The sequence below is a fragment of the Aulonocara sp. 'chitande type north' Nkhata Bay genome, linkage group LG22, assembly GCF_057382095.1.
Source record: "Aulonocara sp. 'chitande type north' Nkhata Bay isolate Kocher_YH1m ecotype deep benthic linkage group LG22, A_spYH_male_GT1.1, whole genome shotgun sequence".
In the NCBI taxonomy this organism is placed as follows: Eukaryota; Metazoa; Chordata; class Actinopteri; order Cichliformes; family Cichlidae; genus Aulonocara; species Aulonocara sp. 'chitande type north' Nkhata Bay.
In genome coordinates, this window is record NC_141364.1 from 35,710,128 (window position 1) to 35,716,960 (window position 6,833).

Below are 6,833 nucleotides of genomic sequence, written 5' to 3' on the forward strand. Positions count from 1 at the left end.
AGGTGTTTTTCTAACCCTTCACCATCCCCAAAATGGTTGACACAGCTGCTAGTGTACAGGTGTCTAGAGGCTCGTTTGTGAGCAATAACATTCACCTGGTTCCAGACTTCTGTGAATCCAGTGTTCACAGCTTTTTCAGTGTGTTCGAACGCCTGGCAACTGCACTGCAGTGGCCTCAAGATGTGTGGGGGGTGATGTTGCTGTGTCGGTTGACAGGTAAGGCTCAAGAAGCGTGTTCTGGTCTGTCTAGGCAGGACGGCCTGGTTTATGGGAAGATCAAAAGTGCCGTCCTCCAAGCCTATGAACTGGTACCTGAGGCCTATAGGCAGCATTTTCGAGGGTTGGAGTTGGCGCAGGGACAGTCCTATCTTGACTTCGCCAGGGAGAAGGCGAGGCTCTTTGATAGGTGGTGTAAGGCAAGCCAGGTTAATGATGTGGGGTCCATACGTGAGCTTATGCTGGTGGAGGATTTTAAAAACTCTGTTCCTAAGTCTGTGGCCCTTTATTTAAGTGAACAGAGGGTTACAACTCTACAGCAAGCTGCCACCCTGGCAGATGAGTTTAAGCTGACTCATACAGCAAGTGCGGTAGGACAGGATATCCCTCTCCACTATAGCGCAGCCTGGACAGGTAAAAGTGGGCCAGCTAAGAAGGAAAACGCAGTTATGGTGTTAAGACCTAGGCCCAAACTGTTTTTTTTTTTTGTTTTTTTTTTTTTTTTTTCTGTCACAAGCCTGGCCATGTGGTTGCCAATTGTGTCAGACTGGCACTCAAACAGAAAGCCCACTCAACACGAAAGGGGCCTGTTTTGAGTAAAGTCAGTCGTGGCTCTCAAACTGACAAGCCTGCCAGGCCTACTAAAAGGCTAAACCTGGAGCACAGTTGCTCGGTAGCATCCCGTAACCAGTGTACGAGGCCAACTAACCCTGAGCTGCCGCTGGTTGACCCTTTTTCTGGTTCATGTTTAAAACCACCCTTCAGATCTGCACCTCTTGTTAACAATCATGTCTGTGTTTCAGTGAAGCCTGCTAGCTGCCTGCTGGGTTCTCCACACGTGATGGTTCGAAGCCCCGGCTATCCCATGGGACACTGTTTCGAGGGTCTGGGGCCACTCTCTGGTAATGTGGTGAACCCACTGAGATGGGATTGGCAGCTCCCGCAGGCAATGCCTAACCGTTGCTACGCGGTTTGGTAGGTGAAAGCCTGCAATTTTGTCATGAAACGGCTATGGACTCAATTTTGGTTATGGTAATTTGACAAACCATGGGTTTGCATTTATGGGAGGGGGGGGTTACGGCCCTAGCAGGGCCTCTCTCTCCTGAGGGTGCCTGTGTGGGCGTGTCCCACTACCTCCTGCCTGAGATGCCACCTTTCCCGCCGGTACAGCTGATTCCCATCAGCGATTAAAGGTATTTAAGCCCAGAGCAGGGTGAGCTCTGAGCCAGAGTGCCATTTGTGTGTGGGTACAGCTAGTGAGCTGAGTGTTTTGCAGTGTTTCTAGTGAGTGAGCTGTGTTTTGTGGTTTTCAGCTAGTGAGCTGCTCTTTCCTTTTGACTTTGTGCTTTATTGACCAACGCCTGAGTTTTGTTTGTGTCACTTTTATGGTGATAGCGGCTTGTCCGTCTCTTTTAGTTGAATTACTTCAATAAAACTGTTTTATTTAACTGTTTTGCCTCCCTGACTCCTTTTTCTGACCCAGTCACTTTTGTTACTTCCCCCTTAACGCCTAGACCCCCCCCAGGGGAACGTAACATGTTGTGATGCGGCTCACAGGAGCTGTGCTTTGTGCTAGAAATACTACTTTTCACACATTCCAAAAAGAGTTACTCACTTCTCACAAGACTACATATTTTACAGGTTAATAAAATAACTTAGTCCCACACATAACCCCTCCCCTTTCAACTGGTTATGTGTGTGAGACTTTAAATCATCAAACTATAAAATCCATCCATCCATTCGCTTCCGCTTATCCTTTATCCCAGTCTGTCGCAGGGCCAACACACAGGGACAGAAACCATTCGCACTCACATTCACTCGCACATTCACACCTTGTGGCAATTTGGATTATCCAGTCAACCTATCCCCACAAGTTGCATGTCTTTGGACGGTGGGAGGAAGCCAGAGCACCCGGAGGGAACCCACGCAAACACCGGGAGAACATGCAAATTCCACACAGAAAGACCCCGGCCTGATGGTGGAATTGAACTAAGGACCTTCTTGCTGTGCGGCAACAGTGCTGCCCCCACCGTGCTGCCTCAAACTATAAAATATAAATTTTAAATTGTTATTGATCCCTTCACCCCTAATCCTAAAGTGTATATTTATTTTCTTACTCTTATATTTATTGTTTGTTTACTTGCACTGCTGTAACAGGAGCCTCGTTGTCTCGTTTCTCTATATACTATACTGTATGTAGCAGAGATGACAGTAAAGTTTACTTTGACTTGAGCAGCAAGGTGCACCAAGGGCTCTCGCGCTCACTTTTCGCGTGTAGAATTTCGAAAAAATATCGGTGCAAATTATAAGTCTGTATCATAATGTCTGGTGTTTTCGTGTTTGTTGGTTTGTTTTTATTTTGTTTTATTTTGCGAGTTGGTTATTAGATGCTGCTCCAGCCAGCCAGAGAATCCCACGCCACCCCGCCCTCTCCTCCCTGTGCCGCATGCAGCAGGTGCACCTCGCAAACGGAGGGCGTCCTTACTCCCAGCAAATGGGCGATAGAAAACCGATCAGTGCCTATGCCATTCCCAATATGCGCTGGCATGATGTCGGGGCAGCACGAGCAATTTTTTTTTTATCTATTTTTTTGCCGATGCCCGTCCCTTAGCTTCCCTGCTTAACTTCTTATGTCCTTGTCTAGTCTTGTGTCTTTTGTATTACTTTTCCCTGGAACATTCTCTCACAGTCTGTTCTCTAAAACCTAAAAGAGGAAATATGGATTGGATCAACTGGTCCCTAAATGCAATTGACACCCTTTCTCAACGAGAAGTCTGGGCTCGGGTGAGCCTGAGTGCTGAAGATATCTACCTATTCGGAACCATGGTAACAGGGTTCTGGCTGATCGGAGCTGGCTTGGCTCTGACTTATCGAAGAATTAAGAAAGCGGAACCGGCTGTTCAAACCCCCACAAGGCTGCCCACTGGGATTGAAACGTTGGGAAGAGGCGTGAGTTTCTCAAAATGGGCTCATTGAGTGCAGCACGGATAAGATCTTGGAGAGGCTACGGCTGCTGTGAATACTCAGAATAAGATCTCTGACTGCAGACTGGATTACATCTCGGAAGGGCTAGCTCAGAATAACATCTCTGAACGCAAATTGGATGACATCTCGGGGAGGCACACTGCCGTGAGTTCTCAGAATCGGCTCCTTGAGCACAAGAAATGACAACATCACAGAACGCAAGTATGGCGAAGCTCGCGGCTCTCCAACTGGAGATTGAGAGACCAGTGTTGGACTGTAGAACTGCTTTGAAATTCATATGAGCTGTTTGCACTGAAGTAAAAAGCACCATCACTTCATGTGGATACCCTCTCGGCACCAGCTGCGGTCTCAAGGCTGGAGCTGAACAACAACACCCTGATAACGACTGTGTCTAGACTGTTCCTTCCCATTCCATGCAAGGCCACCTGGGTTGGCGTGAAGACTGTTTACTTAGCCTAGCAGGGCGAAGGACACTGTCTCAGCTGAACTCTGGACACGCACACACATACATATACACTGATATGCACACACTCATCCCCCCTCCCTTTCCAAACGCCTTCGACGCTTATTCCCTTCCGATGCTGACGGTGGATCAAGGAGACCAGCGCACGCAGCCCCGGATGTACTGTCTAAATCAGCTGTCTCTCACCCTTTACCCACCCCTGTTGCTTGTCATGTGTTTCTTTGGTGTATTAAGAGTTTTTTCATGTGCAGAGGTGTTTTTTTCTGTTCTCAAACTGATCTCCCTGTTGGAGCTCAGTCTTGGGGGGAGTTATTTTTTTCTCCTTATCTTTCCTCGTGTGGTGCATTTTTCCATTGTTATACCTCTCTGACATGTCTTCCCCATGTGATGTTTTGTGTAATGTATGTATGGTCGGAGGGTAAGATGGCACCGCCATTGCGTCCAATAGGTCGGCAGCCTTATGAAATTTCCCCTTGTGGGACTAATAAAGGTATATCAAATCAAATCAAAGTTAATGAAAAAAAAGCTGAGGAACTGCAGGTTTTAGATCCCTGGTCTAGCTCTCTTTTATTATTGGTTTTCTTTTAAGTAAAAGGCCTCTTGTGAATCAACTCCTTCAGACATTTCTTAATCAATTGAAAATTAATATTTTGTTTGTTAGTGCTGAAGGTCTAATAAGCTTATGTTTCAGGAATCACAACAATATAGCTCAGACTGGCGAGAGGACATCCAGGAAGGGGAAGTGTCCAAGTGGGTCCAAACAGTTAAGGAATCCAACATGCATTCATCATATTTCTTTGTGTGGAAATGTATGCTTTTAACAGGTCACAACTCCATCAACAATATCAGCTTTTCAAGCATTTTTATTGGTAAAATAAATTATATTTCACACTTTTTATTTTCTTTCAGAAAGAAAAGAGAGAAATAAAAGTACATCAGAATCAGAATACTTTATTAATCCCTAAGGAAATTATGTGGTTACAGTTGCTCCAAGACAATAAGAACAGTAAAATACATATATTGTATTATTTAATTTAGTTCCAAGTTAGATGGAGGAGTTGTACAGGGGAGGAGTGATTTCCGGTGTCGTTCAGTGGTGGATTTGGGTAATCTCAGTCTCTTATTGAACGTGTTCCTGCCATAAGCAGCACATCATGGAGTGACATCCCTACTACTTGATCTAATACACTAGATAGATTTTGATCCCCAAGTGAGTGCTGAAAAAGACATGCAAGGCTCAGGTGATGAATCTGTAGGCTCACAAGTGCAAAGGAAATGATGCAAGAGCTACCCTTTTTTTGAGGCGTCTCTGGAAATAGAGCCAGGGAAGACTGGGAAGCCTTTGCTCAGAGAAGAAGGGAAAAGTTCAAAGGCTCAGGGAGAGAGGGCACAGCATTGTTTCCTAAGCCAAATAACCAGCTTGAGTTTGACATTCCCTCAGATTTAGGTGCACTCCAAAGAAGCGACCCTTCTCTAAAACCCTGGTTTGAGAAGGTAACAGAGGTAGAGGGGGCTAGTCAAGGTCAGGTAAGCCGTGTCACAGACACGGTTTATTTGATAAGAGAAGGCATCTTGTACCAGAGAAAGGGGACTGTGAAGCGGTAGCACTCGCACAACAGTTCAGAAACAAAGTTATGGATTTGGGTCATTCAATTCCATGGGCAGGTCATCTGGCTTTTCACAAAACACTGAATAGGATCAGCAGCCACTTTGTTTGGCCAGGGATGTATGTCCAGGTTTCTGAGTTTTGCAGTTCCTGTGAAAAATGTCAGTTGACCTCAGGCGAAGGAGTAGCACGAGCCCAGTTGCAACCACTGCCAATTATTGAAACACAATTTGAGAGGCTAGGCATGGATATTGTTGGTACTTTAGAGAAGAGCTCCACATCAGCCATTGTTACATATTGGTCATATGTGACTATGCAACACTGTTTCCTGAGGCCTTCCCATTCAGATCAATTAAAGCCCTTCACATTGCTAATTATCTTATGCAGCTTTTCTCTAGGGTAGGCATACCAAGAGAAATTCTGACGGACTGTGGAACAAACTTCCTATCCAAGTTGTTGCAGCAGGTTTATAAGCTGTTAGGGATAAAGGGACTAAAGACCACCGCTTATCACACCCAAATGGACGGGCTAGTGGAGAGATACAACCAGATTCTCAAAACTATGCTGCGCAAGTTTGTCTCTGACACAAGTGCTGACATGGATCAATGGCTGCCTTCTGTTTGCCTACTGGAAGGTCCCACAGGTTTCCTCTGGCTTCTCGTCTTTTGAACTTTTGTACGACCGCCAAGCGAGAAGACCACTGGATCTGCTGAAGGACTGCTGGGAGGACCCCAAAGCAGAGGGTGAAAACATCGCAGCCTACCTACGTCATCAACATGAGAGAGAGATTGGTATCATTGGTGCAAGACAACATGATAGCAACACAAAAACCTCAAAAGACATGGTATGATCAGAAGGCCAGGTCAGAAAGTAATATTATTGCTTCCCACTAGTGATAACAAGCTGCTGACGAAATGGCATGCACCATACGAGATCATCAGACAAGTAAGGTAAGTCACGTATGAACTGAATATGCCAGAAAGAGCCAAAAAATATCAGACATTTCATGTGAACCTGTTGAAAGAATTCCACAGCCGACAAGAGCCCGTCCATCAGTTACTGGTGCGTTCAGTTAGGGATGAGGAGGTGACAGAGAAGTTCTTTTCAACTAACACTCCAGGTTTTGCTTCAGTTGACCTTTCTCATTTTTCTCATTCTGAGCAGGCTGATATAAAACCACTCCTGGATCCAAAGCTCTTTCGAGAAACACCAAGCTTCACGTCACTAGTTCAACACAAGATGTGGGTGAAGGAGAATATACCCGTTCGTCAAAAGAGCCACAGGATTCTAGAGCGGTTGGTGCCAGTGCTGAAGAAATAAATAAAATTGGATGTTGGATCTGGAAAACATTGAGGTGTCAAGTAGTGAACCCGATTGTTTTGGTACCAAAGAAAAATGACACCCTGAGATTCTGTATTGATTTCAGATACTACCCAATGCCCAGGGGTAGGGCATTGAGTAGCTCTCCTCCTGTTGGGGAGAGCTGGATCAGCAAGCTACATTACGACACTGGATCTGTGTAAGGGATACTGGCAAGTGGCTTTGGCACCAGAAGCAAAAGAG